Here is a 26,279-nt window from a genome sequence, read left to right as displayed (position 1 = left end):
CCTCCTGTTGCCACCACAGGTTGGAGAGACGTGAGTCCTCTGTGGTCACCGGCATAATAAATGACCCTGCAACCTGGCATACTTTTGTCTTGTGATAACTTTCTACACTCGGTCAAATACAACATATAGGTTCATCAGTTGTAGCAAATATACTACTATGATACCTTTGAAGAGGTACTTAAGGTAAAATGATCATATGGGTGGTCTCAATCCAATCTGATTGGTATCCTCCAAGAACAGAAAATTCGGACACACTTAAAAAACACCAGGAATGTGAACACAGAGAAAAGACTATGTGAGGACACAGCAAGAAGGCAGTATCTGCAAGCCAAGAAGAGATTTAAGGGCAAACAAAATCCTGAATTTGGACTTCTGGTCTTCAGAATTGTGAGAAAATAAATTTCTCTTGTTTAAACCACTCAGTCTCTCATATTTTGTTATGGCAGCCCTAGCAAACTAATACAAGTGGCCATGAGTATGGCAATCCCAGACACATGTTGGTTACTAGGACCAGAGAATCCAATACAGACCTTATTCTGAAAGAACTGTGGTTTGGGTATAGACTTGTCTTATGGCTGCCTGGCTGTGCAAGGTCTTTTTTTTTTTTTTAATTTCACTGACAAAAATACAGCTGTGCTTAGATGCAAGGTCTTGTCTTAGTTTCATCAGGCTCAGAGCTGTCCCAGGTCTGGGGCAGCTTCCCAGGTGGCTTGTGGTGAAAGTATTTTTTATTTTTTTTTTTGGAGACGGAGTTTCGCTCTTGTTACCCAGGCTGGAGTGCAATGGCGCGATCTTGGCTCACCGCAACCTCCGCCTCCTGGGTTCAGGCAATTCTCCTGCCTCAGCCTCCTGAGTAGCTGGGACTACAGGCACGCGCCACCATGCCCAGCTAAATTTTTGTAGTTTTAATAGAGACGGGGTTTCACCATATTGACCAGGATGGTCTCGATCTCTTGACCTCATGATCCACCCGCCTCGGCCTCCCAAAGTACTGGGATTACAGGCTTGAGCCACCGCGCCCGGCCTTTTTTTTTTTTTAAACGGGGTTTCACCATGTTGATCAGGCTGATCTTGAACTCCCGACCTCAGGTGATCCGCCCGCCTTGGCCTCCAAAGTGCTTGGATTACAGGTGTGAGCCACCACGACCGGCCTAAAGTATTTAAAGGCAAAACTTTTTTGCCACAGCAGCCTGGGGCAAAGGATGTCAGTTAAGATGAACAATCAACAGATGAAAAGGTTGGAAAAGGAGATACATGATGGAATAAGGACTTTTAAAACTTACTAAAACTCTTGCATCTACTGAGAAATTAAGAAGGTCATGTGCATACTCAGGGTAGCACTCGTGGTCCAAAAAGATCTGCGAAGATGCTACACTTTTACTATAGCTGGCCTTTGGTCAGTACACAGGCAGGTGGGGAAACCTAAGAGAGAGCTGTAAATGGCCTGACTAGGCATTGAATGAGGGCCCAAACACAGAGCCAAGGCAAAGACATTGTTTTTAAAATATCTTTCCCTCCTCCCTTTTTCTTCTTCTTTTTTTTTTTTTTTTTTGAGACGGAGTTTCACTCTTGTTGCCCAGGCTGGAGTGCAATGGCGCGATCTCGGCTCACCGCAACCTCCGCCTCCTGGGTTCAGGCAATTCTCCTGCCTCAGCCTCCTGAGTAGCTGGGATTACAGGCATGCGCCACCATGCCCAGCTGATTTTTTGTATTTTTAGTAGAGACGGGGTTTCACCATGTTGACCAGGATGGTCTCGATCTCTTGACCTCGTGATCCACCCGCCTTGGCCTCCCAAAGTGCTGGGATTACAGGCTTGAGCCACCACGCCTGGCCCTTCTTCTTTTCTTTTTCTGTTTTTCTTTCCTTTTTCTTTTGGCTCTAGGCACCTAAGGAAACTTTCAAAGCACTGACTGACCATGAAATTAACAGAATACAAAATTCAATGGACCCATGTGATCAAGAACACAGATTTTTCAAAATACTTTAGAAAAGTCACTAACAAGCAAACAACAGCAACATGCAACAAGCAGAAACAAAACTTAAGGGAGGAGAATTATTTCTAAAATAGCCATGTTGTTATAATACTCAAAATGCCCAGTTTTCTAAAAAAAAAAAAAAAAAAAAAAAAGAAAGAAAAAGACGAGGACTGTTCACAGAAAAAAAAAATAAAAATAAATAAATTAATATAAAATATGTATGGGAAAGCCCAGGCAACGGACTTAGTACACAAATACTTAAATCAACTGTCTCAAATATGCTCAGACTTAAAAAATGCAGACAAATAAGTAAAGAAAACCAGGAGAAAAAGGTCTTTCCAAATAGAGGGTATCATTAAGAGATAGATATAGGCCGGGCGCGGTGGCTCAAGCCTGTAATCCCAGCACTTTGGGAGGCCGAGGTGGGTGGATCACGAGGTCAAGAGATCGAGACCATCCTGGTCAACATGGTGAAACCCCGTCTCTATAAAAATACAAAAAATCATCTGGGCATGGTGGCGCCTGCCTGTAATCCCAGATACTCAGGAGGCTGAGGCAGGAGAATTGCCTGAACCCAGGAGACGGAGGTTGCGGTGAGCCAAGATCGCGCCATTGCACTCCAGCCTGGGTAACATGAGTGAAACTCCGCCTCAAAAAAAAAAAAAAAAAAAAAAGAGAGAGAGATAGATATTATAAAAAGTAATGAAAAAGAAATTTTGGAGCTGAAAAGTAAAATGAAACATTCACTACATAGGTGAAGCAGATTTAAGCAGAAGAAAAAATAGTAAACTTGAAGTAGGTCAGTTAACATTATCCAGTCTCAGGGAGAGAAAAGGAAGAGTGAAGAAAATTAGCAAACCCTAAGAAACCTGTGTATACAAGTGGGATTTACCCCAAGAATGTAAAGGTAGATCAACATATGAAAATCCTGTAATATACCACATTAATCAAATGAAAAGAAAAAGGCCACATGATAACCTCAATTATTCAGAACATAAAGTCATAAAATCTTAACACCATTTTAAAATAAAAACACTCAACCAATTAGAAATACCAGAGCACTTCCTTAATATAGTAAATGGCATCTAATAAAAACCAATAGCTAAGATTGTGCTTAATGATGAAAGACAAACCTATACCCCTAAGAACAGAAAGAAGACAAGGATAGTTGTGAATAACTTCTATCATACATTATACTGAAATTCTAGCTACAGCAATTAGGTAAGAAAAATAAATAAAGGTATCCATATTGGAGATCAAGAAGTAAAATTATCTATTCACAGAGCAAGATATATAGACAACTCTAAAAAATAAGAAAACCCTATTAGAGCTAATAAATAAATGCAGCAAAGTCACAGATAATTCAATAAAAGAATAATAATCAGTTGTATTTCTCTACACCTACAACAAGCAATCTAGATGAGAAATTAATAAAATAATTCCATTTAAACAACATCAGAAAGGATAAAATGCCTAGGAATAAATTTACCCAAGGAGTTACAAGTGTCATATACTGAAGGCTGCTAAAAGAAAAGAAAAAAGATACAAATAGCAATACATCCATGTTCACGGATTGGAATACGATATTGTTAATATGGCAACACTACCCAAAGTGATCTATAGAATCAATATAATTCCTATGAAAATCCAACTATCATTTTTGAAAATGAAAAGCCAATTCCAAAATTCATATGGAATTGCAAAGACCCCAAATAGCCAAAACAATCTAGAAAATGAAAGTCACACTTGGAAGGCATACACCTCCTGATTTCAAAATTTACTATGAAGCTACAGTAACGACGCTATTGCAGTGCTGACATAAAAACAGACATTCACGGAACAAGATCTACGGTCTGAAATAATCATGGTCAATAATTGTGTCAATGGTTATTGGCAACTATGGTCAGTTGATTTTTGGCAAGAGTCCCAGATCATTCCCTGTGGAAAAGAATGGTCTCTTCAGCCGGGCACGGTGACTCAAGTCTGTAATCCCAGCACTTTGGGAGGCCGAGGCGGGTGGATCACGAGGTCAAGAGATTGAGACCATCCTGGTCAACATGGTGAAACCCCATCTCTACTAAAAATACAAAAAATTAGCTGGGCATGGTGGTGCATGCCTGTAATCCCAGCTACTCAGGAGGCTGAGGCAGGAGGATTGCCTGAACCCAGGAGGCGGAGGTTGCGGTGAGCCGAGGTCGCGCCATTGCACTCCAGCCTGGGTAACAAGAGTGAAACTCTGTCTCAAAAAAAAGAGAATGGTCTCTTCAACAAGAGAATGAGCCCTTCAATAACTTCATCAGTGGTTGTGCAGCAATAACTGAGAATGCAGTTAAAATATGAAATTGAAAATGTGAATTTTCAATTCAATACAAAAATTGAATTTGGGCCCCTACCTAATAGCATACACAAAAATTAATGGAAATTAGATCAATAATCCACATGTATAGACCCAAACTATAAAACTCTCCAAAGACAATGAGAAAAACCTCATGACACTGGGTGTTGCAAAAGCACAAACAACAAAAGCAGATAAACTGGATTCATCAAAATTAAAACCTTTGTGCATAATAGACTATCACCAAAGTGAAAAGGTAACCTACAGAATGAGAGAAAATACTTATAAATCATATCTGATTAGAGTTTACTGTATTAAATAACTCATAAGTCAACAAGACAACTCAATTTTTAAAATGGGCAAGGCACTTGAATAGACATTTCTCTAAAGACGACAAAGTACATTGTAAGATGCTTGACATCATTAGTCAGTACGGAAAGGCAAACCAAAAACACAATGGGATACCATTGCATATCCACTAGGAAGACTATAATTATAAAAATATAAAATAATAAGTATTAGTAAGGATGTGGAGAAACTGGAATTCTCATCCATTGCTGGTCGTATTTTAAAATGACAGAGCCACTGTAGAAAAAGTTTAGCATCTATTCAATAAACTAAATATAGAATTATCATTATGACCTAGCAATCAACTTTTAGGTATACAACAAAAAGAACTGAGTTATTCAAATAAAACTGATACATACTGCATGGCTGAATATCAAAAAACAGTATGCTAAGTGAACAAAGGTCACTTATTGTATGATTGTATAAAGATCACTTACTGTTTAATTCAATTTATATAAAATATTCATAGAAGAAATCGATAGAGGCAGAAAGGTAGGTTTATGGTTGCCGGCGGTAGGGAGAAGGAATGGGAATTAACTGCTAATTGAGTACGAAGTTTCCCTTTTGGAATGATGAAAACATTTAGGAACCAGGTAGAGTTAATGTTGCATAACATGTGTATTACTAAATGTCAGTGTATTGCACACCTTAAAATGATAAATTTTATGTGAATTTCACCTCAATACAAACAAGAGACTGGCAAAAGGAATTTTTTAAATGAAGATTCAATAGTATGTTCTCTAAAACTCATTTCAAATGCAATGGCACAGGTAAGTTGAGATTAAAAGAATGAAAAAGATGTATCATGCAAACAATTTTTTTTTAAAAAAGGAATGCACATATTTATATAATCCAAAGTAGATTTAAGAGCAAATAAAAATATCATGAAGAAAGGCACTATATAATCATAAAATAATCAATCCACCAGGAAGGCATAATTATTCCACTTGTGTATGCACCAAACAAGAGAGTCTCAAATAAGTGATGCAAAAACCGATAGAACTGATAGGAGAAATAGACCAATCCACAATTATAGTTGGAGACTTCAACTTCCTCTCTCAGAATTTCATATATCTACTAAGCAAAAAAAAAAAAAAAAAAAAAAAAGCAAAGATACAGACCTGAAAAGCACCATCAACCAACAAGATCTGATTGACATTTCTAGAATACTCTGCCAACCACACAAAACAGGCATACTTTATAATGCCTATGGAATATTCACAACACAGACCATATCTGGGCCATAAAACAAAACATAATAATTTTTTTGAAAAATTGAAATCATACAGAGTGAGTTATCTGCACAAAATTGAACAGAATTATTAGACAACAGAGAAAAAGGAAAATCTACAACATCCTTGAAAACTGAACAACACAGTTCTAAGTAATCTGTGATTCAGAGGAAGTATAAAAAGAAAAAAATTTAAAAACAGAACTGAATGAAAGTGAAATTACAACATATAAAAATATGTGGAATGTAACTAAAGCAGTGTTGAGATGGAAAGTTATAGCACTAAATGCTTACATTAGGAAAATGTCTCAAATCATAATCTTAGTTTCCATTTCAATAAAGTAGAAAGAAGAACAAAATAAACCCAAGGCAATCAGAAAGAAGGAAATAATAATGACTAATAATGAAAGTAATGTCTGTTATGCTCCCTCTTGAACCAGGAAACAGGAACCAGAGTCCCACACTGGAAATGCGGGCTGCCGTCTTCAAGACTAAGGTAGGGAAGGACATGGGGCAAGGACACATAAAAATAATGCAAAGCTTTCTTCACCTTTTTAAATTCTTGATTCAGCAGCTGCTTTACTGCTATAAACATTTTACTATTTTATAGAATTCTTAGAAAGTTGATTCTGACCACTTTTGTTCTTATTTTTTTTTTTTTTCCAGTATTTCTGTGAAGGGACAGGGGCTTGGAGATGACTACTCTGCCACTTCTCTCTTCACTTTTGAAAGATAATCTCACTGGATACAGAACTTATTTCTAATAGAGTTTTTAACACTTTAAACATTTCACTCCATTCTCTCTTGCTTGTATGGTCTGATGTATTTCTTATCTTTCCAAATCTTGCCGTATCTGAGCCTACTTCTGAGGCTCAATTTGTCTCTTTAGACTAACTTTTCCTGCTTTTTAACATGCCTTATAATTTTTTTTATTGAAATAAAACATAACGTCTCAGGCAATAATCTGAGATAATAGGTCTTTGTGTGAGGTTTTATGTTTATATGGTTAGGACTATGTTATGTTTAAATTTTTTGTAGCTATAGGTGTCACAAGTTCAATTTACTCTAGTATCTTTGTTTTGGTCTCCCCTATTATTTTGGGACTTCCTTGGAGATCCTTCTTGAATACAATAAGTGTCTTTCAGTTGTAATTCACTGGAGTCCTGGTTGATGTGGTGATATGGTGTTGGGAGGAGAAATGTTCTATAATCTTATGATTAAATCTGAGTTGTGACTTTCAGAAGAGTTTCTTAATCTATTTTTTGCTTCCCTTATCTGAGTCAGAAAGGTTAGATGGAGCTTGAGCCATACAACTGCTTTTCTCCTAGATCAGACAAGGTTTAGGCAAAGTAGCTTCCCTTGCAGGCAGCCCCCTGGCATGTGAAAGAAAATGCTCTGAGAGTGTTTTAAAATGACTACTGGTCCCCTGGGCTTATTTCAGAGTGGTTGCTTTTCCCTGCCTCCTATCTGAAGCATCAGGGGATTTTTCTGCAGTCTTCACTGTGAGAAACTTGTTGGGGCTCCTGGGAGTCTAGTTTCTAAAACTGTGTGTGGTCTACAAATGCTGGGCCCTTAGGAGTTTTTAACTCTCAATCTAGTCCACATTCAGTCTCCAGAAATTTGTCAGTTACCACTTATGTGTTCATATGAGTTGCTGGTTTTCAGCAGTTTCTGTTCCTGATAAACTGATTTGTGTGTGTGTGTGTGTGTGTGTGATGTGCCTATATCTCCAGTTTTTGTCCTGTTACCTCAATTCTATGGTTAGTTTAAGAAATTGTTGAGATGAGTTTGTTCAGATTTTTTCTTGTGGCAATAGTAGAGATGACTTCCAAACATATCAGAGCAGAAACTATAAGTCTTTAGTCTTCTTATGGTGTCTTTGGCCTTGGTATAAGGGTAATATGGACATCACACAGTGTGCTATGAAGTGTTCCCTCTTACTTTTTGGGAAGACGGTATGAAAAATTGATATTAATTCTTTAAAAGTTTGGTAGAATTCACCAATGAAGACATCTGATCTTGGGATTTTAGTATGAAAATTAAACTACTTATTCAATTTCTTCTTAAAAACTTTACCTAATTCAAGGACATGTTAAGAAGAAAACGCAGACAAAAAAAACTTTACTTAGTCATTGTAATTTACAATCTTTCTAATTGTAAATGGTGTATTCATGTTTTTCTGTTGCTTCTTGAGTCAGCTTTGGTAGTTTATGCCTTTAGAGAAATTTGTCTATCTCATATAATTTAATTTTTTAACATTGACTTTTTACATTATTCTCTTAGAATTCTTTTAATTTCTGTAAGGTGATATCTATGTTTTCATTTATGTTTAGTATCTTGAATCATCTCTCTTTTGTTCTTCCTTGGTCAAACTAATAATATGTCAATTTTACTGATATATTAAAAGAACCAACTTTCAAGTTTATTAATTTCTCTATATATTTTTTTTTTTTTTTTTTGAGACGGAGTTTCGCTCTTGTTACCCAGGCTGGAGTGCAATGGCGCGATCTCGGCTCACCGCAACCTCCGCCTCCTGGGTTCAGGCAATTCTCCTGCCTCAGCCTCCTGAGTAGCTGGGATTACAGGCACGCGCCACCATGCCCAGCTAATTTTTTGTATTTTTAGTAGAGACGGGGTTTCACCATGTTGACCAGGATGGTCTCGATCTTCTGACCTCGTGATCCACCCGCCTCGGCCTCCCAAAGTGCTGGGATTACAGGTTTGAGCCACCGCGCCCGGCCTAAAGTCAGAGCTTTGCAAATCATCCTCTGGACATCTAATTCCCAAGATTTTTGTTTTCAGTTTTTGGCCAGCTTCTTGTTTATCCCAACTGTTGGCAACACTTCAAGCAGTTGTGATAGTCAACAATTGCCATGGATTCTTTTTGACCAATAACTTGAAATTGAGATTTCCTTACTGAGTGACCTCTGAGTCAGTCCAGATGAATATAAATCCTATAGATTGGGCTTTAGAGGTCAAATAGTGGTAATACTATGGGGATGGAACTTTTTGGGAAATTTCCAACCCTTTCTTCTCCAGTGGTTGGTATCCTGCTAATTTTTAAGACTACTACAGTGCTAGGGAGTAAAGCATGGGAAGGGGGCATATTAAAATGTCACAAAGCTGGCTGTTCTTACTGAATCAGCCATTTTTCTTGAATAAATGTTCTTTAGGATTTTGTTAAGCCTTTGGTTAATTTCGAAAGTTTTGGAAAATTAATTTCGACTGTTTCTGTCAAGGCTCATATTGGTTTTATGGTGGAATAGCTTTTTGGAGATTCTTACTGACTTTCCAGAAGTGATTTTCCTATATTGGTTGATCTTTAAATGTAAAACCAACATTTAATTCCTTGGGTAACCCTCAATTGGTCATAAATTATTTCTACATTGCATTTGCTAAAATTTTGATTAGATTTCTTTGCATTTATGTTCATGGTGGATATTGTATATTCTTTTTAAATTTCTGTGTCTTTTTTTTCTTATCTGGTTACCGCTGTTCAAATGGTGTAAGTTGGGAAGTATTCATTTCTTTTAAATGTTCGGGAATCTTGTAGAGGATTTTTTATTATTACTATTATTTCAGAGAAAGCTGTATGTGCCTGGAGCTTTCTCTGTTGGAAGACTTTTAACTACAAATTCAATTTACTTGATACAGAGCTATCAAGTTATTTTATTTATTTTTTTAATAGGTTATCTACCTCTTCATTGAATTTTTGTAGTTTGTGTCTTTCAGGGAATTTTTCCAATTAAGTTATTGAAAAATATTGGCATACTTTTTTTTTTTTTTGACATAGGGTCTTGCTTTGTCACTCAGGCTGGAGGACAGTGGTACAAACATGGCTCACTGCAGCCTCCACCTCCTGGGCTCCAGTCATCCTCTCACCTCAGCCTCCCAAGTGACTGGGACTACAGGCATGAACCACCACATCCAGCTAATTTTTGTATTTTTTGTGTAAACAAGGTTTCACTATGGTGCCCAGGCCAGTCTCAAATGCTTGAGCTCTAGCAATCCTCCCACTTTGGCCTCCTAACATTCTGGTATTACAGCAGTAAGCTATCATGCCTAGCTTAATGCCCCTTTTAAATAATTTTTCCTCATTATCATTTTAGCATTAATAGAATCTGTAATGATCTACTCTCTAACATTTTCAAATATTGGTAGTTGTGTTTAGACTTTTTTTCCTTAAATCAATCTGGTTATAAGTTTATCAATATCTCCTCACTGGGCTATTTTTAAATTTTATGAATTTTTCTTCGTTTTTTTTTTGTTGCTGTTTTATATTTCATTGATTTCTACTCTTATCTTTATCACTTTATTTTACTTACTCTGGGTTAATTTGTTCTAAGTTTCTTAAGGTTAAATACAAATTTATTGACTTAAAACCTTTTTTCTTTTCAACAACAGGCATTTCAGTGCTATAAATTTCCCCCCTATTTTATTAGTATTCCATAAAGTTTTAGATTCTATATTTTTATTTTTATTCAGTTCATAAAACACTTTTCAATTTTCCTTTTTATATCTGTTTTTTAAACCAATAAATAGGTCAGAAATGCTAATTTAAATTTCCAAACATTTGGGAGATTTTCAAGAGAAATTCCTCTTACTTCCAATTCAATACCATTGTGGAATTAAATTAACATGGTTTACATGAATTTAATTCTTTAAATGTATTAAGACTCATTTTATGGCCCTCCCATTATATGAAGATTTTTAAAGGAATGGGGTTCTGCTTATTTTTATTTCCTGACTTGCTGTTACTTGTTATAGCCATTTTATCTGCCAAAAACATGCAGAAAAAAAAGCACACAAATCAACTGGAAAGAGATACATAAATATCAGCTATGATGAGACCCTACGATTTGGTGCCATTGTAATTGTGTACTGTCCAAGTTCCCTATATTCTTAGAACTTTCCCAACATGACTGACACTAATAATCCACTTCATAGTCACCTGATCATTTAAAAAAATGTATTCTATTTCTATATTCAACTTTTTTACTCAAGCACTGTACACAATCAACAACAAACAGTTCAAAATAAATGAAACAACAGACTCCTCCTTAACGTAAAACCCTAAGGTGAAGTCTGCCTAAGAAAGCTATTCTGACAGTGCCATTTGCTGAGAGAAAAGAAAAGCATGTACATAGGGACCACTGAGATAATTCAGGAGGTGATCATATTGAACCATTCTAAGAGTCTAGTTGATATCTGAAAACAATCTTTCAGAATACTAAGATAACTACTCATCATTGATCTTGGTAAGGCAGCTCCTGACAAATTAGCAGTTCTGTAACTGGGTTACTTTCCAAAAAGAGTTGTTATTTGCATTAAGAATTCAGTATACATTTCAGCTTTACTTTATTGAGGCTGGTAACATGTCAACCTTATAAACTTCAGCAGAGTCAGTTCTCCTGAAGGGGACAGTACAGTTTGGGAGATGGCACTGTTGACACGTATAAGAATTAGAATGAAATAATGTTGCATGAATCGATTTTCAATACTGATCACTTTGATTATTGGAGTAAAAGGGGATCAACACTAAAACAACGCCTAATATAAACCTGCTTTCAACTTTGCCTCTCTTTACTGTCCTAAGCAGTTTGTATCCATATTTGAAAAAGATGACTGTCAAATGCCCATCTACTGATTGCATTACTACATACAATCCTATATTTTTGCCTCCATCAAGGCTTCCCTGCCATGTGTGTTTTTCCAATTTTCTCTTATATACGCTTATCCAAAGCAAGGGCATCATTAACATAAGCTTACACTTCAGTATCTACCTCATCATGGCCACTTGGCTGCAGCTTCTTAATCTGATTGTCATTTTCTGGGAAGCAAGTTAATAAATAATAGATTTACCACACACATAGGCTAGCCAAGAAAAATGACATTGGAGTTGTCTTCACACCAACTGTATACTTTGAAACTACCGACATACGATAATCATGAAATATTGTCTACAGAGGGATTTGAGCCTGCTACGTCTACTGCGAATGCTTGATCTGTGGGCTCATTCCAGAACTGGGGGAGCCATGTTCTCGGCATAGACAGAGTGAATCATCGGCAACCTGATGTTCTTGCTTCCCTGTCAAGTAAAAACACACACACACACACACACACACACACACACACACACAGAGACACACGGGCTCTCATCTAAATAAGCCATACAGTGTTTATAGGGTGGATGGTTCAAAATAAAAGCTTGTATTTCAGTATCTATTGGACCTTTCAATGAGATAATAATGTCCATGTTTTAATGCTCTTTCAGCACACTTCTATAAAGCTAAGTGAACATTACACAAGGTAAAATTCTTTGTGTTCTGTATAATTGACTGACTACTTCAAACTGACACCTTCATTTGTGGCTTTTACATATTTCTTATTCATTCATTCTCAAGAATAGACCAGCACTAAGGACAAAGATATGGCTTTAAAAAATTCCAAATATGAATTTGTTCAAATTATCTGGAAGGAAACACACATAATACCAAATTTTTAAAAATTCCTATGACAATGTTAAAATTGAGAAGAGTATTTTAGAGAATTGTCCTGATAAATTTCTCTAACTTTAGAGTGTGGATGGTATTCTGGTTAATTTCTTCATGTTAACATTACTTTATCAATCTAATCAATTTTGTCCTTTCATGTCATCTTTGCATTACCTAGCACAACTTATTTATTATGTATTTATAAATATATAATTATTATAAATAAAACTGAAACCTGTGTGATTTATCCAGGCAATGGCTCTTTCAAAAATTCTGAATTTAGTATTCAAATTTTTTTGCAATTAGGAATATTTCAGTGATTGGAAATAAAATACTATCCTGGTATGACTGTTAGTGATAAATGTTATAGTTACAGCACATGTTTTGTAAAAGGACTGCCAGTTTTCATTGTATTAACTGTAAACCATTTGAACCTATTTTAATAATGTTAAACAAACATCACTTAAGAAGATACATCAAATAATAAAATATATTTTATGTTGTGTAAATATATGTGTGTTGTATAACTTTACCTTGACATTCTAATACATTACTGAAATAACCTGAATATTTGATGATTTGACTATATCTCATTAAAGAAATCACATGGACCTAATTTTTAAGCATTACTCATTCTAGGAATGCTCTACAGAAACAGAGGCATGAGCGCATAAAAACTGGCATATTCTAAGTGTATGGTATCTTGCATTAGCAAAACACTGATAACCACTATTCTGAAAACAAGAAATTGCCAAACAAAATGTGGTGTCCTTTATATTTACTGAGGACACTGGCACATTTATAGTTTTTGACATAGAGATCTCAAAACCTATAGGACCTCAGGAGATTGTATAACATATATTACTACCAAAATGTAATATGGCCAATCTAAAGCTCATTTACAATAAAATTAATTGGTTATGATTGATGAACATTATATATAAAGATAAATGGATTGACAGATACTTGTATTCGCACAGAAAGGTTTTCCCTAATATAGGGCAGATGATTAAACATTTTACTGCTGGAAAACATGGGGAAAAGGTTAAAAATACATCTGTCATAAATAATTTTATATTCTTCTATGTTGTTAAGCTTCCTTAAAATGAAGTGTTTACTCTTGGCAGTAATTTATGGCTGGAGCTCTTTGATCTTAAACTAAAAAAGAGAAAACTAGGGAAGCAGGACTAAAAGTTGAAAGACATTTTAGCTTTCATGTGCCAAGAACTCAAGAGGCAAAAAGCATTATCAGCTGTATATTGACTAAGCAATCGCCAAGGAAATTCTTAAACAGGAAGTTCACTGTTCTGACTTTTGGCTTTATACTTTATGCGACTTCAACAATATTTCCCCAAATTCTTAACCATACAATGCATGTGGCCCTCTATTAAGATCTATGAGGAAGACCAGGCGTGGTGACTCACGCCTGTAATCCCAGCACTCAGGGAGGCTGAGGCAGGTAGATCACGAAGTCAGGAGACCGAGACCATTCTGACTAACATGGTGAAACCCCGCCTCTACTAAATATACAAAAAAAATTAGCTGAGTGTGGTGGCATGCGCCTATAGTCCCAGCTACTTGGGAGGCTGAGGCAGGAGAATCACTTGAACCCAGGAGGCAGAGGTTGCAGTGAGCCGAGATCAAGCCACTGCACTCCAGCCTGGGTGACAGAGAGAGACTTTTTCCCCAAAAAAAAAAAAAAAAAAAACTATGAGAAAATCTCACATGTGGAGTGGAAATAATCACACTATTATACTATATTTGCCTGTATATTCAATTATACAGCACGTAGAATGAAAAGCATCAAGACATCACATTAATTCCCTTTCTGCAAAACAAGAGATATGTACCAGTTCAACTGATTTTGCAAAGAAAGTATAAAGAATTGAGTACCAAAACACGTGACTACATCGCAACAATACTGCAGTCTTTAAGACCTGGGATCGTTCAGCATGTTTTTATAACAGAAAAAATATATAAGAGAATTTAAGAATAGGCATAGAAAAAATATGCATGTGTTAAAATAAAAATACTTGAGTAACTACTCATGATGTGATTTGCTAAAAAGGCCTGGGCTAAAGAGAGAACCCACTTGATCTATTATGAGGGCATCGGTCAATAAGCACTGTATCATACACAATCTATTTCACACTTTTTTATGTATTAACCAATATTTTGACTAGTTCGATGAGATTTTTTTTACTTTCTATTGAAGAATAATATACATGTAGAAAAGTGAATACACTAAAATTGTAAAGCTCAATATGTTTGCATGATTCAAACAGCAAGTACTCAACACACAGATCAAGAAATAAAAATTACATGAATTCCAGAAACCCATGTGAGAGCCCAGGGCTCTTCACATCTACTATTATCTCAGACATGCCATAAACATAAGAACATTTCATATATAACTTACCTTGTTGCAACAACCAGAAAAAGACCAATTAGAGTCAATCTTTAATAATTAAATTAGAGGCACAATTATAATGTAGTATAACCACAAAGATCTCATGAACCATGGAGTCTCTATTCTGAAACCCCCATAATTAAACAGATGAAGAAAATACGTTAATATTTTGGCACAACTGGATTTAACTACAATAAATTTTGATCCAATATGAAATTGCCAAAAGTTCTCTTAAATTCTACACTTTTCCATAAAAAGAGAAAAGAGTTAAAACAGAAATGATAAGGATGCACTAGTGTAGGTGACATGGTGAGGGTCTCAAGGAGGAAAAGGACATATGAAAATATCCTCCAATAAGCCTCTGAAAAGATGTACACAAAGACCTAAAGACCTACAAACAGCATACGACATATGAATTTCAAAAGATAATGGTTTAGCTACTCACCCCTATTCTCTGAAGTGGAGGATCTCATTCCAGCCCTTCTATCTCAGCAAAACATGAAAGAAAAAAAAGAAAGCAAACATAATCTTAGAAAATACACCACAGTAAAATAAGCACTAAAATTGGTTCCACTGTCATTATTTCATATCATCATGCCATATTTCCTTCCTTTAGCACAACACTAATGAGATTTTCAGTACCTATCACAGTTGCTTGACCCTTAATTGAATCTTTTAAAGTTTTTCATTTGTTACTTAAGAATATATATCCCATATATAACTATCTATCTACAATTCTCTGTTCAAATGAACAAAATAAACCCAATCTTGGACCACTAAGCTTAAAGTGCACACCAACTCATAAGACAGGATGTGAACACCCTCTTCAGAGAGGTAGAAAAGGCATGCTCACAGGGGTACTATGTGGTCACTGAAGGATCACCAAATAGAGCCAGGCTCTGAGAGTCTTATTTGTCCTACTGGAGGGCCGCACATCTGGACCTCAGATTGACATCTGGAATGAGTCCCTCAGCATCCTCAGACAAGTATTCTCATCATCGATCCAAACAAGCACCCTCCCGACAAATAAGCATTTACATACCAGGCTTATTTTGGGCATGCTTATCTAGTGCATCATCAGTCAGAACAGCAAATGTACAGTAGACATTTTGTTTCGTATCTGAATAATGGAACTCTCATACACATAGGATGAAAAAACATGTGACTGAATTGTTCTAATAAAATTAGATTAAAATCTGGCTGGGCACTGTGGCACACGCCTATAATCCCAACACTTTGAGAGTCCAAGGCGGGTGGATCTCATGATCAAGAGTTCAAGACCACTGTGGCCAAGATGGTGAAACCCTGTCTCTACTAAAAATACAAAAATTAGCTGGGTATGGTTACCCATGCCTGTAATCCCAACTACTTGGGAGGCTGAGTCAGGAGAATTGCTTGAGCCTGGGAGACTGAGATTGCAGTGAGCCGAGATTGTGACACTGCACTTTAGCCTGGGCAACAGAGCAAAACTCTGTTTCAATTAAAAAAAAAAATCTATTGACAAACTTTACAAAAACTCCTTAATCAACTAAAAATTTAAGGAGTGAGGTAGTGGAATAATATATGGTATGATTACAGTGCTAACATGTATAGAAACATCTCTGTTATAAATGTGCCAGATCAAGATTAAAAAAAAAAAACAAAACACATTATTGAGAACACTTGAATTTCACTACAAGATTATTTTCACCCAACATGAACAGTGACAAAAGGAAGTACGTCAATGATTCTCCACAATTGCTTAGGCCATTTCAAAAACAGATTTAAACAAAGAGAGAAACAATAATGAGAAATCCTTGAACAAGGTAGGGACACGTATATGGAAATATATGTAGCAAAAGAATAATCTCCTTTAAGCCTCTGAATGAACTCACAGTCCTTGACATTCTGACATCACTGCCCACAGAACACACAAAGAATTTCAAAAGTACCAAAGTAGCTGCTCACCTTTTTTCCCTGAGGTTTCCCTGAAGTTGCTTCAGCTTTTAACCTGCAGCAAAATATTATACAGAAAACAAATCAGATCACAGAATGCCCCAAATTAATAAAAAATAAAGCACAACATTGGTTCCATTATAATTACTTATCATACAGGTACCTCAGCACTCTAGTCCTTGCTACAATTATAAGCATTGCTTGATCTCACACCTATGTCATTTCATTTATTAATTAGTTTCCTCCTTGAATTGTTTACGCTGAAAATAGCCAATTTTCTTTCTACCAAGCTATCCAAGTGCACAGCAATTGTCTCTTGAATGGGAAATGCTAAAGTTGTAGTCAACCAGCAAAGATTTTATGAAAATACACTGTGATGTGAAAAATGAAAGATACATGATAGTAGTATTGTGAGATCATCGAGGAGTTCACCAGTTCAGCCTGCTCTGAATGTGTTATTCATCCTGTTGCAACAGAACAGGTGGCCCCTCATTCAGCCACACCTCACATCCCAGATGCTTGGGCTCATCCTTGATCCTGACAAGTCCACCACCAATAACTACACATTCCTCACTCCACACAGATGCTCATAACAATGTGTCTCCCGAATTCAGCTCCTAGTAGACAACAGCACAGGTGGATGTCTGACTTGACTTTAGTGAGACTGGCTCTCACGACAACTCCAGAAGTTTCTCAGGACCCTTTGGTCTACAGAAATACATGAAGTGATACTGCAGTGGGATGGCTGTCAATGCTGATATGTTTACTAAATATGACAGAAATAAAAAGTCAGGAGTTAACTGTGAACTTGGAGTGTATCATTTAAAAGATGATTAAAGTATGTTAGAGTCTATTTGGCAGCAGCATATAATATGACATTCCTTCAATCTGACAGGTGTATATTCCCTGTCCAGGGCAGAAGACCAGCATACAAATGTCACTAATATTGTGACAAAGTAGAAATAAAGTAGAAATAATACAACTAAACACAGGAGGAGGAAAGAAAAAGGGGAAAACTGAAAGCACTCATGTTGCATGAGCAATAGGGGACTGCTGAAGAACATCCCCAAACTGATAAATCAGAAGTAAAAGATTAACTAGGAAAACACAGAACTAATGGAATAAGGAGAGGTACAGAAGTAAATACTCCAACATAAATAAAAACTCTCAAGTGGCCAGGAGTGGTGGCTCACACCTGTAACCCCAGGACTTCGGGAGGCCGAGGCGGGTGAATCACGAGGTAAGGAGTTCAAGACCGGCCTGACTAACATGGTGAAACCCCATCTTTGCTAAAAATACAAAAATTAGCTGGGTGTGGTGGTACACACCTGTAATCCCAACTACTTGAGAGGCTGAAGCAGGAGAATTGCTTGAACCCAGGAGGCAGGGGTTGCAATGAACCAAGATTACACTGCTGCACTCCAGCCTGGGCAATAGAGCAAGACTCTGTCTCAAAAAACAAACAAAAACTCTCCTAAGTATGAATAAATAAAGAGGTGAGCAATACACACACACACACACACACACACACACACACACACACACACACGTGAGTGGACTCCACACATCTACTAGAAGAAAAATATTTTTAGCAGGCTCACAAAATAAAACATAGTATGTTTATGAGAGATACATCTAAAACAAATGGATTCTAAAAGAATGAAAATAAAGAGATGGGCGAAAGAATACAGAAAACAAAGAGATCAGGAGTAGTAATTCTTTTTTTTTTTTTTCCCCACATCAACTGCATGCAGGAGTAGTGATGCTTTCATCATGTAATGTAGAATTCAGGACGCATGATATTTAACCAAGGCAAAGGAGGACACATTTTTTATGCTAAAAGATATACACATGAAGATCTCACCCTTACGAAGTCTTATGTACCAAATAACATAACCATCTTTATTAATTAAAAAGTACATGAGATGTTAAGGAGACAAGACATAGATGAACCCATAACAGAAAACTATAGCTGGATGCGGTGGCTCACGCCTATAATCCCAGCACTTTTGGGACGCCAAGGCAGGCGGATCACAAGGCCAAGAGATCGAGACCAACCTGGTCAACATGGTGAACCCTCACCTCTACTAAAAATACAAAAATTAGCCAGGTGTGGTGATGCACACCTGTAGTCTCAGCTATGTGGGAGGCTGAGGCAGGAAAATTGCTTGAACCCAGGAGGCAGAGATTGCAGTGAGCTGAGATCATGCCACTGCACTCCAGCCTGGCAACAGAGTGAGACTCTGTCTCGAAAACACAAAAAAGAAAAAAAACAGGAAAACTATAATATACCATTATCAGAGAAAGACAGATTAAGTGGGCAAAAACAGCAACATAAAAATAGGGTACATTTTATGGCTACATATTAAAGTTGACAGATTATAGAAGATATGTATTATTCTCAAGTGCCCATGGGATAGTCACCAAAAACTGATCATATATTAGGTTGGAAAGAAAAATTAGTAACTCAAAGAAATACTAAAAACTGCACTCTCTGATCACAATGCAAAAAATAGACTTTACTGGCCAGGCATGGTGGCTCACACCTGTAATCCCAGCACTTTGGGAGGCCAAGGAGGGCAGATCACAAGGTCAGGAGATCGAGACCATCCTGGCCAACATGGAGAAACCCCGTCTTTACTAAAAATACAAAAATTAGCTGGGCATGGTGGCATGCACCTGTAGTCCCAACTACTTGGGAGGCTGAAGCAGGAGAATTGCTTGAACCTGGGAGATGGAGGTTGCAGTGAGCTGAGAGAGCATCACTGCACTCCAGCCTGGTGACAGAGCAAGACTGTCTCCAAAAAAAGACTTTATTAACAATAACATAGAGGCTCTTTCACCAAGAAATTTTAAAAAATCTCCTATTAACTCCTGAGTAAATGGAAAAATATAAACAGAAAACACATATTTTAAAATAATATGTAGATGTTTATATGTAAATATGTATTTTATTTGCAAATACAAATTTACATATTTTTAAATATGCAACATATGAGAATCTATAATATGCATTTAAAGCAGTCCTAGAAGAAAATTCATTGCACTAAACATTTTAGTTATTTTTAAAAATGAAGAAGTAGATGAACAAAAGAATTTTATCTTAAAACACTAAAAAGCAGCAAAAATAAGTACAAGAAAGAAAGAAATAAGGATCAAAGCAGAAATTAATTAAGATATTTTTAAAACCATAGATAATAATTGAGAAGCCTGTGGTTTTTTATTAGCTACATAGGCACTCTACTAGCTAACTTTATCAATAAAGGGAGAAAACACAGATATACAAAGTAACACTCCATGAGCACTGGAACATCATGTGCATTCTGCTATTGTTGGGTGTCACGTTCAACTCATGCCAATGGAGTCAAGTTGGTTAATAGTGTTCTTAAAACCACCTTTACTGATTATCTTACCCATGTTCAATCGCATACAAGAAAGGGGCATTGCAATTTCAAACTATAATTCGGAATGGTCAAGTTTTTCACTTCATTTCAAAAGCCTATGTTGGAAATGTAACCCTCAATGCAACAATGTTTAATAAAGCAACATTTAAAAGGTAATTAGGCTGTGAGGGCTCTGCCTTCATCAATGGATTAATGCTGTTATTTCAGGGTGGATTCCTATAAAAAAAAGACATTTGTCCCATCCATACCCTCTCTTTGCCCTTCTACCATAGGATGACACAGCTAGAAAGCCCCTCACCATATGCCAGCCCCTTTATCTTTCCAGCCTCCAGAAACGTGATCCAATAAATTTCCATTCATTACAAATACAGTACTCAGGCTGTGGCATTCCGTTACATCAGAGCAAAACTGACTGAGGCAGAAAACTGGTAACCTAAGTGCAGTATCTTTTGTATCTAGATATCCAGTTGTCCTAGCAACATTTGTTGAAAAAGTGTTCTTTTCCATCACAGAGTGGACAATGTCCACAAAACTAGTCTTCTTGGGGTGCAGGAATCATAAGCAGTCTTGGGTTCTTTGGGTGTGCCTCTATGGCATGATATTACTGCCACAAACGATGGCTTGAGTGACCAGAACCCCAGTATTCTCAGCACACTGTGCCCAAAACAGAACTTCTGTTCTGCAGAAGGGACTGGGCAGAAAATGAGAGCTCCACCTTTCAACTACTTGCCCAGGACTTAGCCTCAACAACAGGTAGCTGGGAGCCAGAACAGAACTGCTAGTGTCCTGCTTGCCAAGGAAGGAAGCCTTCCTTCTATGTGCTAGGTAAAGATGGAACCATGTGCTCTGGGCTTAAGAAGTCTTGAGCAGACTCTGCCTCACTAAAAAGGGAAAGGAGAAAAGAAGCACTCTTGTTTCAATCACCACAGACTCACCTTTCTTTTTTTTTTTTTTTTTTTTTTTTTTGAGATGGAGTTTCGCTCGTTACCCAGGCTGGAGTGCGATGGCGCGGTCTCAGCTCACCGCAACCTCCGCCTCCTGGGTTCAGGCAATTCTCCTGCCTCAGCCTCCTGAGTAACTGGGATTACAGGCACACGCCACCAAGCCCAGCTTTTTAGTAGAGACAGGGTTTCACCATGTTGACCAGGATGGTCTTGATCTCTTGACCTCGTGATCCACCCGCCTCAGCCTCCCAAAGTGCTGGGATTACAGGCTTGAGCCACCGCGCCCGGCTAGACTCACCTTTCTTTATGAATTTTATAGATTCTTGAAACAGATGTTTCATTTAATGTTTGCTCTTAGGACCATTTAAAGATGCTTTAAATGGCTTTTACTTTGCATAGTTTTCAAAGGTTTCACTGGGGATTGCATCAGTAGTCTTTACAGTGTCATGCCAGAAGTTGGTCTCATAAACCTGGAGATTTTAATGTTATTTCTTGATATGGACCACACCGTAAGCTTTAGATGACACAGTATGGTGAGCAACCAAATTCAACTGTCTAGAGAAACCGTCAGGATCTTTCACTTATGAGTACCATTAATTATCCACAAATACAACAACACAGAATGCTCCAAATAAAATAATGTGAATTTGTCTATGTGTACATTTGAACCCCAAAGGGTATCTCACCACAGAGGTTATGCCAGTGAGTCAGAAGCGTTTAAACTTTCTCAGACAACAGAGCTAGGGTAAAAAGTGAAGACCTTTCATAAGGATTGGATCATCTATGTGAATTACTAAAGGAAAAGAAAAATCACACTCAGATGCCCTGAAATGATGACCCTATCACGGAGGCCAGTCAAAAATAGACCAAGATCTAATAAAAATTTCTCAGTCAGCAAAGATACCACTACTTCTGAACCATAAAAATTACATCTCCAGCTAGCAAAATGTTCTCAACACACAATGGCAGAGAAAGAACCAAGATATATTTTCTCTGAAAATACATTAAAATTAAGAACTCAAACCACTGAAGTTGGACTTGAAACCAAAATCATATAAATACTAGAAGAAAAACTAAGAAGAACTCTTTTGGACATGGGTCTAAGCAAAGAATTCATGACCAAGACCTCAAAAGCCCATGAAACGAGGATGGACAAATGGGAATTAATTGAATTTAAAAGGTTCTACACAGCAAAAGAAATAATCAACAAAACAGACAACCTGCAGAATAGGAGAAAATATTTGTAACCTATGAAACAGACAAGGAACTGATATCCAGAATGTACAAGGAACTCAACTCAACCAAAAAACCCACACAAACAACCCTGTTAAAAAGTAGGCGAAGAATGTGAGTAGACATTTTTAAAAGAAGACACACAAATGGCCAACAAGCATGTGAAAAAATGCTCAATGTTACTACTCAGAGAAATCCAAGTTAAAACCACAATGAGGTATCATCTTATATCAGTCAGAATGGTTATTATTAAGAAGTCAAAAAATAACAGAGGATACAGAGAAAAGAGAATGCTTATACGCTGTTGGTGGAAATGTAAATTAGTATGAACACAGTATGGAGAATTCTCATAGAACTAAACACAGAACTACCATTTGAGCCAGCGATTCCACTATTGGTATACACCCAAATGAAAAGAAATCACTGTATCAAAGATACTTGCACCCATATGTTTATCACAGTAAAGACATGGAATCAACCTAAGTCATCAGTGGATGACTGGATAAAGAAAATGGGCCAGGCGCGGTGGCTCACGCCTGTAATCCCAGCACTTTGGGAGGCCGAGGCGGGTGGATCACAAGGTCAGGAGTTCGCGACCATCCTAGTCAACATGGCGAAACCCCATCTCTACTAAAATACAAAAAAATTAGCCAGGCGTAGTGGTGGGCACCTGCAGTCCCAGCTACTTGGGAGGTTGAGGCAGGAAAATCGCTTGAACCTAGGAGGCAGAGGTGGCAGTGAGCCGAGATCGTGCCCCTGCACTCCAGCCTGACGAAGGAGCATGACTCCATCTCAAAAAATAAAAGAAAAAGAAAATATGGTATGCATGTAACAAACCTGCATATGTACCCCTTGAATCTAAAATAAATGTTAACATTTTTTAAAGAAAAGAAAATGTGGTATGTATATACAATGAAGTATTATTCAGCCATAACAAATAATGAAATTGTGCTTTTTGCAGCAACATGGGTGGAGCTGTAGGCCACTATCTTAAGTGAAACAACTACGAAACAGAAAGTCAAATACCATAGGTTCTCACTTATAAGTGGGCGCCCCAAATAATGTGCATATATGAAAATAGAATGTGGAATAATCGTCACTAGAGATGCAGAGGGTGGGAGGAGGGGACAGGGGTAAGGGGCAAGAAACTACTTAATGGCTACAATGGACACTACTTGGGTGACGGTTACACTAAAAGCTCAGACTTCACCATACACAGTACATCCATGTAACAAAACTGCACCTGTACCCCTTATATATAAAATATAACGTTGGGCTTGAAAGGATCAGAAAACGCTTCTCATGGAAATAGATACACAAGGTGGGTAAAACAAGTTTCCTACAATAGTTTCATTATATCAAGCCTATAAATAAACATTTTTATGGGGTGGAACTAAGAGCACACGCACAATCCTAGAGTTGACATCTAGGACTCAGTGTATTCCAATTGAGCATAATTTTTATGTCAGTATAACTCCTCATGGCAAAAACAGGTCTCATTGATCTGAGTTACGGAACTATCCACACAAACATCAAGTTGGTCCTATAAACTCTTACCAGATGCTATATCCTTAAACCCTGGTGACAAAGTTAACAGGAAACCGGGACAGTCATTATAGGACTCCTGTGTAGTGACCAGGTGCCCCAGAAGCCTCAGAGTTCACTTTTTAATTATTCTTCATAACTTTGATAGTATTAGCACAATAGTTCAAAATGAAAACTGTATCTCTCAGGTGTGCATGGCTCATACTGACTATCATAATTTATACACACAGAATATTATCCTTACTGTTAAAAGACCTTCCTACTTAGGCTGTAGCCTAGCAAACACCAAACATGGACATAACAAAGGAAACAGGTCCTTAACAAGTTCTTGAATATATCTTCAAAAAAGCAGTATCAACAACAGTAATTGACCACAGCATTTACTTTCTATTATAAGCAAATTAATAAAGCAATATAAATATCAGGAACATTAAAAGATATCAAGCTTCATATATTTTATTCAATATCACATATTATAGGCAACATGAGATTTATGTGAATCTCAATCTTGAGGTCACTATTGGCTGTGTCTTTCAGCTGTGAGTAGTTCATCAATTATCAGAACACATTACAATACCACAGCCACCCTCAATTATATAACAGGGATGAATTTATCTATGCATGCATTTCAACTATAATAAATACAAAGATATACCAAAAAATCACAAAAGTTACCAAGTTTCAATTAAAGCAAATTCAGATAAAAAGTGAAGATTTTCTCATGAAGATCTTATGAAGTAGGCCAGCCAGTGGTAACGAAAAAGCCTATTATGATATTCAGCCTTCCTGACCGAATAAAACTAGATATTTTAGTGTCCTATTTTCACTAGTCCAATGCTCTATTTAAAATTTTACCAACGAGGCCAGGCGCAGTCACTCACACCTGTAATCCCAGTACCTTGGGAGGCCAAGGTGGGTGGATCATGAGGTCAGGAGATCAAGACCATCCTGGCCAACATGATGAAATCCCATCTCTACTAAAAATACAAAAGTTAGCTGAGTTTGGTGGCACATGCCTGTAATCTCAGCTACTCGGAAGGCTGAGGCAGGGGAATCACTTGAACCAGGGAGTTGGACGTTACAGTGAGCAGAGATCGCATCTCAAAAAAAAAAAAAAAAAAAAAAAAAAAAAAACAAAAAAAACCCAAACTGACCACCAGAAACCACTCACACAAAATCATGAAATTGTGTATGTTCTACCAAGCAAACATTGAGAAACACATGGGGAAAAACACCAAAGCATTAGTTCCAGAAATGCCAGAGAATTAAGAACTACAGAGCACTGGGTGGGCATAGTGGCTCACGCCTGTAATCCCAGCCTGTAATCCCCGCTCTTTGGGGGGCCTAAGAGGGTGTACTGCCTTAGCTCAGGAGTTCAAGACCAGCCTGGGAAATATGGCAAAACCCTGTCTCTACTAAAAATACAAAATGGTGATGTGCAATTGTAGTCCCAACTACCTGGAGGGCTGAGGTATGACAATCACTTGAACCTGGGAGGCAGAGGTTGCCATGAGCCAAAATTGCAGCACTGTACTCCAGCCTGGGCAACAGAGCAAGAGGAGGGAAAGGGGAAAAAGGGAAAAAAGGGGAAAGGAGAAAACACAAAGGGGAAAGGGGAAAACGGAAAAGAAAAAGGAAGAGAGAAATGAAAAGAGTGAGCACTAAAGTCGGCTAACAGGCATGGAAATTTGTTGGCTACTTAGAATTGAATAAAACAATCGTACAGAAAGAAATCCTAGGACAGTTTCATTTACTCAAGCCAAAATAAAATCCCCCTGGAATGGGACTCAGTAGGTCCATACCCCATCCTCCTATTGTCACCTTAAGCCAGCTCTCAGATTAAGTCTATCAAATGTGATCCACAGGCCATCACATCTGCTCAGACAAGATTACGTTTGATCATTCACCCAAGACATGGCACTCTGCAAACATACATCTATTTATTTCTGAAAACCCTTACCAAAAATGAAAATCTTCTACTCTGGTATAAAAAGTAGACTGTAGTTGGGCACACTCAGTGCACAATTCTGAGGTAGGAAAAGTTGTGCTAGGGGCATCAAGCCAAAAAGCCCTCTTTCTCAGTAATTTTTACCTAAAAAATGAGAGTAAGACAGTAGTCAAAGACAAGAAATATACCTCTCATATGTACTTCTTATGTGTGACATTTTTTCATTTCTAGAAGAGGGTGATGAATCATAAGATGTATTAATTAGGCTATAGATGATTGATTCAACAAACAAAATAAGAACAAAGTATACAGATTTCACCTCCTTAAAGAATCTGCCTAGTGATTTTACACAGAAATGAAAGCTCCCATTGGTAATCCCTTGGTTATACATACAAAAAGCCACCTCAGAAAGCACTGGCTTCATCCATAGCATACCTATTACCTTGTACAGAGCATAATGAAAATGCGAATTTAT

At 37.3% G+C, this 26,279-nt stretch overlaps 1 long non-coding RNA gene and 2 other non-coding genes across 3 annotated transcripts in view; all 3 read right to left on the bottom strand.

Moving 5' to 3' along the window:
* Positions 1-17,936, bottom strand: part of LOC116537746 — a 99,465-nt gene extending 81,529 nt beyond the window's left edge. Inside the window, exons 1-2 of the long non-coding RNA XR_004263304.1 lie at positions 16,743-17,936; positions 15,241-15,278 (exon numbers count right to left, since the gene is read on the bottom strand). This is a non-coding gene — a long non-coding RNA (uncharacterized LOC116537746). The remainder of the gene's footprint in view (positions 1-15,240; positions 15,279-16,742) is intronic.
* LOC116537791 lies at positions 15,734-15,800 on the bottom strand. Its single transcript, XR_004263339.1, has one exon. It is a non-coding gene; the product is annotated as a small nucleolar RNA SNORD109A (small nucleolar RNA).
* A 5,803-nt stretch (positions 17,937-23,739) lies between the features above and the next one.
* LOC116537827 lies at positions 23,740-23,817 on the bottom strand. The gene has a single exon (XR_004263371.1). It is a non-coding gene; the product is annotated as a small nucleolar RNA SNORD115 (small nucleolar RNA).
* Positions 23,818-26,279: the final 2,462 nt, after the last annotated feature.

The sequence above is a fragment of the Sapajus apella genome, unplaced genomic scaffold (genome assembly GCF_009761245.1).
Source record: "Sapajus apella isolate SASKATOON/1434 unplaced genomic scaffold, GSC_monkey_1.0 scaffold113, whole genome shotgun sequence".
NCBI lineage: Eukaryota > Metazoa > Chordata > Mammalia > Primates > Cebidae > Sapajus > Sapajus apella.
Note: the sequence above shows the minus strand (reverse complement) of the source record. Positions and strands in the feature narration are given on the sequence as shown.